Source organism: Hippocampus bargibanti, linkage group LG17 (assembly GCF_051943395.1).
Source record: "Hippocampus bargibanti isolate YZ-2025 linkage group LG17, ASM5194339v1, whole genome shotgun sequence".
NCBI classification, from domain to species: Eukaryota; Metazoa; Chordata; class Actinopteri; order Syngnathiformes; family Syngnathidae; genus Hippocampus; species Hippocampus bargibanti.
The window spans coordinates 12,899,669-12,910,000 of NC_142750.1; positions in this window are offsets into that span (position 1 = coordinate 12,899,669).

The window sequence follows — 10,332 nt, forward strand, 5'->3', positions numbered from 1 at the left end:
ACACGAAGTTTTCACACCAAACAGTACCACAAAATGCATTGTGTGTTGCTTTCTCAGTCAGGGGCGTTCCAAACGTGACATCACGTGGGGATCGTCATCAACACGAAAACAAGACTTCCTGAATATTCAGCGCGAGTCTTACAACGTAAAATATAGCTATATGCTGTGGAATCTTTGTAAAATACGCTCAGTAGAAGTCATATTAAGTGATTTTACAAATTATGGACACAACTTGTCCGGAGGCGTCGGTTGTCCTTTAACTGTGCCACAGCACATTGGGAACCGTTTGTGATCATTTGACTAGCAGCAACGATCATATCACGTAATTTCATTTCATTGTAACGGAAAGAACTAAAATATTGACACTTGATACAACTTTGCTTGGAAAATGTAAATGTTTACCTTTTTTGGTAACCATCCAGCCATTATCTGAACCGCTTCATCCTCACAAGGGTCGGTCGCATGTGTCCTGGAGCCGATCCAAGTCAACTCTGGGCAATAGGTGAGGTAACCTCCGAACTGGTTGCTAGCCACTCACAGGCTATTATACAGCGACGACGAACAACAATTTATGCTCACAATCACACCCAGGGACATTACAGATTGTTCCATTACCCTGCAATGCATGTTTGGGAAATATGGGGGGAAAACCGTAGTGCCTGGAGAAAACCCACACACAGAGATTGGGAGATCATGGAAAAGCCTAGAATTGAACCTGCAATCACTGCACTGTAATGTGGATGTGTCGATGAGAAGCTTTCTTCAGCCGTCATCTGTACAAATGTGAAGGTTTCGGACGTTTCGCCTCCTATCCAAGAGGCTTCGTCAGCGAACTAAAGTCTGACTGGTCGTATCGGCCCTATTTATATATCCCTAATGTCCAGGCATGGTGGCGCCGGACACAGCTATGATAGGTCCCTACTCTCAGGTTGGGGGGGCAGAGGACCCCTCCCTGTGGTCCCACTGATTGTTCCTACATTCCTGACTAACGACTGGCCTATTACCCCCACTCCCACCGGTAATTGGCAGATGTGATCCGGTTTAAGTTTGGTTCTTTCATGCAGAGAAACATCCGCCAGCAGCCTCGTCCTCACCACTGAGACTGCTGCCGGGGTTGGGACAGATGTAAAGAGAGAAGTCACATCGTATGATGCCAAAGTTTCCTCAGGTTCCAATATGAGGTCTTTGATTTGGTTTGAAAGGGGGGTAAAAGAAGCGATTCTTATAAAGCAAAAAAATCCTTCATTAAACCGGTCTGGTGGGGTGAGGTTCAATTTGGATCGTTCATACAATAGCCTACTTAGGCAAAACAGGTTAGGCAACTTTCGTAATGCTGATGAGGTGATACCGGTGGGAGTGGGGGTAATAGGCCAGTCGTTAGTCAGGAATGTAGGAACAATCAGTGGGGCCACAGGGAGGGGTCCTCTGCCCCCCCAACCTGAGAGTAGGGACCTATCATAGCTGTGTCCGGCGCCACCATGTCTGGACATTAGGGATATATAAATAGGGCCGATACGACCAGTCAGACTTTAGTTCGCTGACGAAGCCTCTTGGATAGGAGGCGAAACGTCCGAAACCTTCACATTTGTACAGATGACGGCTGAAGAAACCTTTTCATCGATAACATTGGGCACACACATGCTAGTGTGCGTGTATATCTACCCAATGGTATGTAATATGGATAACGTGTCTATAATACATACAGTACATGTAATACGTCTGTGTAAGCTCTCAGTCGTACAGGAGTGGTCCATCGCTGAAAAGGTTTCTTCTTCAGCCGTCATCTGTACTTCTTTGAAGGTGTCGGACGTTTCGTTTTTTATCCAAGAAACTGGTTTACCAGTAAGTCTTTAGTTTGCTGACAAAGTTTCTTGGCTAAGAAGCAAAACGTCCGACACCTTCAAAGAAGTACATGTAATGTATACATAAAGGTTGATCAACTCAAGAGCAATAGGAAACATGTTTTAATATTTGTTTACATTTGTTAACCATTGACATGAATGGGCTCGACATTTTTATATCTTAAAAGATGAAATATGAGCTATTTCGCTGAACAAAAATAATATTTTTATTTAATTCTGCTTCAATTCAATCCAGAGCTCTGCATTACCACTATTGACCACCAGAGGAAAGCAGATCCCCAGAATTGTTCTTACGAAGCAGTGGAAACGTTTTACGTACACTATTTGTAGTTGTGTAGTACGTATTACATTTATATATGTTACACCGTACTCCAGTAGAAGTACAGAATGTTGTATAACAAGTAGAATCCCTGATTTGACGGAAATAAAATGAACAAAGCACTCAAGTAATACACAAAATTCTCGTCAATGCTGTATTTCATTCGAAGAACAAAGTAGCGGCACTTGGTTAGCTCCAACCCCCGAGTACAAGGAGAATCAAAACGATTCTTGTTTACCGTTCTTGGTGTTAAGCTTTTTTAGAAAATCTCTCAAGATACGCAAGTATCAACCTCCCCCATGGCACTATGTTTCGAAATGTGCTTGTGCATTAGCAAACTGAGGACATGACAAAGTCCAACATTAGGCACACATGCAGATTACATTCATTGGAAGACTTCAAATGGTTGTCGTTTAGAGGATAAAACGTGCATTTCTAATATTTTACTACTTTAGCTTCACGACCTAAAAAAATTACGTGGAAGTCAACATCAAAATATGCATCCATGAGAAAATGATATGACCGTTGAAATAATTAAATGAATGGTATGCCGTGGTGTAGCGGTGGTCGGCGTGATGTTTTTAGCATTCAAAGTAGACGCTAAAAATGGAAATGATTGCCCATATTCGTAAACACTTTTATGACTACATCAGATTAATGGAGTGTGCTATTCATCATGCTCAGCGGGTGTACGAACGTTAATTGAGAAAGCGTCACTCCGACATCCTCGGCAACGTTCGTATGAGAAAATGGGCCAAAGGCAGTGGACCTAATGGGAGTTGATAATTATTTTTGGGTGAGGCAACAGGTGGCTCAGCTGGTCATTGTGACATCAGCTGTCAGTTTGAAACTTAAAAAGGAGTCTGCTCTATGGACCTTCAACTCTTTTCTTGCGGGGAAAACTAATAAGATGTCTCTTGGTGTTACGTACCTAGTTGTTGGGTATCAAAAGGTTTTTGGTGAAGCTGCATATGTAATATGTGGAGGGGATGAAACATTCTATTGGTTTCCCGAAATTCATAATGACACTCGAGGAAACTGTAACTACAATGTGGCCCGTGGCAAAAAAGGAGTTTGACACTCCTGTTTTACACAGAAGACACCATTCTCACAGTGGTGAAATTGTGTGAGAAGTTTACAGTCCGGAGTTTCCTCATACATGACAAAAACTGTATGGCAGGCTGACTTAACACTCCAAAATTGACCCGAGGTGTGAGTGTGAGCATGGATGGTTATTCATCTGTATGTGCCCTGCAATTGTATGGCAACCTTTTCACGGTGGCCCCTGCCTCCTGCCCAAAGACAGCTGGCATTTGCTCCAACATGCCCGTTGTTTAGAATAAAGCAGTTCAGAAAATGGATTGCTCGAGGCAACTCAGTGTTTGAATACAATGCCAGCAGAAGCTGCCGTGTCCTTCTCTACTGCATTCCTGTTTTTGCCTTTTTAATTCTCGTATGTCAGAAATATAATAAAATAACAAAAATCCAATACATGTGATCTATGAGATGGATCATTGTATGAATCTGAGAGCAGGCCTATTGTTAGTTAGAAAGCCTTGGAAACTGCATTCGTCCGATTTGCTTATTCAATATATACAGAAAATATTGTGGGTCATGTCAGTCACGACAATGTTCTCAGTGTAATGACTCCTGTCCCCGCTTAGAACCGCACCCCGCTAACGACTTTCTTCCGCTTCATAATAGGCAACGCGTCGCCCCGACCAACTTGATGGCACCTATCAACCGAGGCTGTTGTATTACACCCCCACACCCCTTTGTTTTCTTATTTTAAATTCTACTCAATTTGTCCACTAGGAACGAAAGCAGTCTCAGACCGGAAATGACAGCAAATGTTTCATAATGTGAAGACCCTTCCCGAAAAATTCGTTTACATTGATTTGTTTGTGCTCAGAGCGCATAACGTGATGTTTTATTTTACAGGCTTCATTTTCAACTCATTTTCAATGCAGCTATAAATATGTTTTATACCAGCATTGATAACCAGCCCATTTTATCCAAATGTTTGGAAATGAGACCATTTGGAAGTCTTAATAGAAATACTGCATCTAAAAAAAGGAGAAAGACAATAGTACCGTTACAATCCAAGTCCAAACTGTCCACACAACCATAAAACCTTCATTTAGTCAACTCAAAGCACTTTTTAAAGTTTAAAGGACAGCCGACACCATTTATTTGTTTCCTAACTGACATCGGAAAATGTTTTATAGCATCTAAAATACCCAAAACACACAGGCTGATATTTTTAGTCAAATGAAAAAACACCAATAAAGATGACTTAAAGGACAACTGACGTCTCCGGACAAGTTGTGTCCATAATTTGTAAAATGTCTTCAAATGACTTCTACTGAGCGTATTTTACAAAGATTCCACCGCGTATAGTTTTTTTACGTGTCAAGACTCGCGCTGAATATTCCGGAAGTCTTGTTTTTGAGTTGGTAACGAGTCCTCACCCTACGTCACTGAAGGAACGCCCCTCAGCGAGAAAGGACATACCTTGCATCACCTCAATGCATTTTGCAATACTTTGTTTGGCCTGAAAACTTTGTGTTGATGGCGAAATTAGAAGGAAAACACATAAATAACGTGATGTTGAATCATTGTGTGTGGCACCGAGCATCTATTTGATATTCACTGACAAAAATTGTCAGTAATTAATCACCCCGTTTCCACGGATCTTTGTCGCCCTCTTCTGCCTCTTTTCAGTGCTACATCCCCCCCCCACAGATGGTTGTACATTTCCCCCCTCAAAGTGACACAGAATAAATTCTTTAATCGATTGCAAACATGTATGCTTTCCTCTTCAGAACAATTTGAATCATATTCATAACTGGATGAGTAACAAGAAAGCATATTCTGCGAATCTGAAACCATTGTTTTGATTCTCGAGCAAGGCAAGACGTCTTCTGGCCACTTCCGGTTTCAAATTGAAGTACTTTTTGGACACTTTAAAGGACAATCAACGTCACTTTTTTGTTTTTTAACTGACATCAGAAAAACATTTTATAGCATCTAAAATACCCAAAACATGCAGTATGATATTTTTAGTCAAATGCAAACCACCAATAAAAATGACTTAAAGTGTCCAAAATCTGCCAAAAAATTGAGCTGCGAATTGAGCATTTTCAGAAAGTCCCGCCCCCAGTTCATGACGTCACGCCAGGACGTCTTGCCTTGCTCCAGAATCAAAACAATGGCTTCAGATTGGGAGAAGATGCTTTCTTGTTACTTATCCAGTTATGAATATGATTCAAATAGTTCTGAAGAGGAAAGCATACATGTTTGCAATCGATTAAAGAATTTATTTGTGCCATTTTGAGGCAACATTGGGGGGAAATCTCTCACCCAAAAAAAGAGGCACAAAATGGCGACCTCCTGTGGCCACCTCCGTTGCCACAGGCTGATGAATTCCTTAAAAGGAACTTGGACGCCCTCTTCTGGCAGCTTTTGGGTGCAACACGAGGTTCCCAGACCCAACAAGTACAGCAAAATACATTGACGTGATGGAATGACCGCTAGAATCCGTCTACATTGGAGTAGCATTGAAAAATTATTTATGGTCCCCAGTTGCCAACTAAACACATGGCACACGAGACAAACAACTTTTCACTATCACATTCAGACCAATGGACAATTTAGTGCAAGTGTGTCAAAGTATTTTATTTTTTTGACCACTGGGCAGATTGTATTTCTCGGGGGCCATTATGAATTTGGGGAAGCCGCCAGAATGTTTAACCCCTTCCCCATATATGTAATACATATTCCCCATATTTTTTTTTTTGTTCTTTTGACTTCAAGATGGCACCGCAAGAGTGGCTGCCTTTGCTGCAGCTCCTGTATTTTGTTTCTCTACTTCTTTCTTTCCTTTCCTTTTCCGTACATAATTTAGCTGCTGTGAAATGTAAATTTCACCACTGTGAGACAAATAAAGGTGCATCCAATCCAATCCAATGCATATAGGGCGCACAACAAATTAATGAATTACTAGTTTTCAAAATTCAAGGAAAACATCCTGACTGTTATTATGGTTTACATGGGACAATCTTAATTTTTGGTTCGGAATTTAGCAACCATCATGGAATTTCACGTTTGATTTGTTTTCGCAGGCCGAATAAAATGATGTGGCGGGCCAGATTTGGCCCACGGGCCTTGACTTTACCACCTGTAATTTAGAGTATCATTAAACCTAAATGCACGTTTTTGGATTGCACTTTGAAGCCAGACGACCTGGTTAAAACTTGCCTCTGAGAAAATGGCAACCGTAACACAGTAAAACCGGAGCCAAGATTCCAATCCAGAACGTCTCACCTGTGATGGGAGTGATTTATTTCAATCCCTCAGGTGCAAATTTGATTGCCTACTTCCTCTTCCGCTTGCATAAAAGACTACGTGTTACATGTTCAATTTCAATGTCATCAACGGGATAATGGCCTCTTGAAAGCGTCTGCTGAAATTATTAAGGCTCAAATGATTGTTTGCTCACTTCCAACCTAAGACTATGCCACTTGGAAAGTCAGACAGAAAAAGAGCGTCTTAAAATGCTCCAAAGTTAGCTTAACCTTCGTCAACCGCCCAGAGGACATTGACGCTATACCAGGGGTGGGCAAACTTTTTGACTGGCGGGCCATAATGGATTCTAAAATTTGACAGAGTGGCCGGCCAGGCCAGGAGCATTTGGGCCGGATATACTAAAGCACAGGTGTCAAAGTCAAGGCCCGCGGGCCAAATCCGGCCCGCCACATCATTTTTTTCGGCCCGCGAAAGCAAATCAAACTTGTTAAATTCCATGATGATTGCTAAAATCTGAGCCAAAATTTCATATTTTTGGATGTCAACCACAATAAAAGTCATTATTCTTGACTTCAGATTTGAAAACGAGTTATTCATTAATTTGCTGTGTGCTCTATATGTAACATTTGAAGGGATTTAAACATTCTAATGGGTTCCCCAAATTCATAACGGCCCTCGAGAGGAAACCATAACTACAATGTGGCCCGCGGCAAAAAATGACTTTGACACCCCTGTACTAAAGCATTAAATGTAGTGTGTGCAAACCTCAGCACAGTAAGAACACTACAACACAATTTATTAACTGTCTTTCAAACGTGGAAAAATAGCCTTTAGCAGTTCATAAATTTGTCTCAAGGAATATGCAACATATGGCATTTACGTACTATTTCGCGGATACCTGGAATATGGGGCAAGCAACTTTTCAGAGTTGTCTGCCCTGGTGTCCGCTAGCTTTTTGTCATGAGTTTCAGACATGGCTTCTACTATAATTTGGACAAGTTCGGAGGGCTGGATTAAAAAGCCTATGGTTTACATGGGACAATCTTACGAAGTTTGCCCATTTCTGCGCTATACTATTCTATTGATGCTATTCTAAGCATAAGAGCGTGTCATGATGCCAAAATAAATGTGAAATAATTTCGTGTTTTCTGGATTTTGGATGGGAGAAAGGTGCGCATTCCTTCCCATCCAAAACAGTAGAGTCGGGCGACCGCTAATTGTCTCTGAGAAGGTGATTGCAACCACCTGGGAATGGCCAATTGCCGCTGGGACCTGATGGGCCAGAAGCTCAGGTGAAGCACCTTTAAAACCAGACTGAGGAAGTCACTTCGAGGCAGAAGAAGAGGGAGAAAGGACAGCCTGGAGAGTAGTGTTACCTATGGTCTGCCGAAAACTGATATCCACCACGACTTCAAATAAAGAAAACTCAAAATATCCTTCCTGGATCTGGCTGAGTGAACTTTTATCATCTTTCCACCTGCTTGCTGTCTTGCTGCACAACAATTGGTGGCAGTGGAGGGTCATAGCGTGGTCTCGCCGCGACGGAGCGTCTTCAATGTTCGTCAGTAGTGGCTTAAATTTGCAATATTAGTTTGCAGGAAGAACCCCCCTCTCAACCCCAAAAATATATATTTTCCCTTTTTTTTAATTTAATTGCGAGCAACTGTGAGTTACAGACAATGTTATGGAGCTTTTTTAAATGACAGCTCCGATGGATGTTCCGACACAATCCTTTGAGCAGTAGCCGATTTGCCGCTAAAATTCAACGGTGACGTTCAAGCAATATTCATCTTTGCCTTTATTTCACATACAACATACAAACAAACAAAAACACGTCTGAAACAAAATTCCTTTGACACAAGGATTTTATTCTTCCACCACTTCGAACACACAATACACACACATATACACGCACACACACATATGCATGCACGCACACACACACACACACACACACACACACACACACACACACACACACACACACACACACACACACACACACACACACACACACACACACGCACACGCGCACACACACACACACACACACACACACACACACACACACACACACACACACACACACACACACACACACACACACACACACACACACACACACACACACACAAACAGTAAAATGATCAACTGTTTTAGCTTGAGCACTCACAAAATTGACTGTACACCTTGAAGATAAACTTGGCTCATTTTAGAGAATACATTCAAATAGTAGAGCCACTTAGAAAAAAAAAAACGGATCAAGTTACCCAAACAAGAACAACATCCAGGTCACAGCTTAATTATTTATCTGCAAGAAACGGACACGTCGACTCCACTCACGGTATACGTACTGTACATATCTTTACACTTTTTGACTCAATGGTGCGCAACATCTCGAAAACAGAACATCCATGCAGCAGCACCGCGGCGTGAATCCGCTTATACTGTTTCCTGACCTTATTCTGCAATACCGACTTTGTTCACATGAGAACACAGCAGCAAGCCACTCAACGGGCCAGCGGAAACGAAAGACGTGCACCCAGGACACAAAATATCCGGATGCTTTACGCCAAATTCCAAACGATTAAAACCAACCCACAATGCATTGCCAATGTGGAGCAGTGCAGTGTGACCTCATTGGAAACAACAACCACAATCATGAATACCTTGGCAGGAGTCTTGAAGTCACAGGTGTCAAAGTCAAGGCTCGGGGGCCAAATGTGGCCCGCCACATCATTTTATTCGGCCTGCGAAAGCACATCCACGATGTTTTCTAAAGTCCGAACCAAAATGTCAAATTTTCCCATGTAAACCACAATAACAGTCATTATTTTTGACTTCAAATTTGAAAACGAGTTATTGATTAATTAGAATGTTTTATCCCCTTCACATATTACATATAGCGCACACAAGAAGTTAATCAATAACTAGTTTTCAAATTTGAAGCAAAAAAAATAACATACTGAAAAATAATGACTGTAATTGTGGTTTAGATGGGACAATTTGAAAATTTGGCACTTGACATCCTTGATTTGCTTTTGTGGGCCGAATAAAATGATGTGGCAGGCCAGATTTGGCCCCCAGGCCTTGACTTTGACACCTATGTTTTACATGCTTCCAATATTTTTCACAAATCCCGTCCTCAGGCCGGCCGGTGTACCGAATGAAGCTGAATGTGCCGCATGATAAATGAATACGCAACACCACCGCACGTGAGCAGTTCCGCGCACAAAACCAAAACGTACCAAAAATATCTGTTTGTTTATCCCTCAAGCCTTGTTGGTCAGTGTTCGTAAGCAGAAAGTGTGGCAGTGCGCGTTGCGTCACAGGAACCATTTTGTGGCTAAGAAGCTGATCCTTTCATGCCCTTTTTGTGGCAACTTCCACTGCGTGCGACCAGTCACGCACAGGTGTCACTGCACACTCATGTTCACATTTACTAAAGGAGAAGGTTTCAATTTGATCAGTGTGGCCTGAAAGGACAACCGACACCATTTTTTTTGTTTCCTAACTGACATCAGAAAAACGTTTTATAGCATCTAAAATACCAAAAACACACAGACTGATATTTTTAGTCAAATGCAAAACACCAATAAAAATGAGTTAAAGTGTCCCAAAACTACTTCAAAATGATCTCGGAGATGCCGAGTTTCAGAAGGTCCCGCCCCCTTGTTTGTGACATCACGCCAGGACGTCTTGCCTTGCTCTAGAATCAAAACAATGGCTTCAGATTCGGAGAAGATGCTTTCTTGTTACTTATCCAGTTATGAATATGATTCAAATAGTTCTGAATAGGACAGCATAAATGTTTGCAATCGATTAAAGAAGTCCTCCCGTATC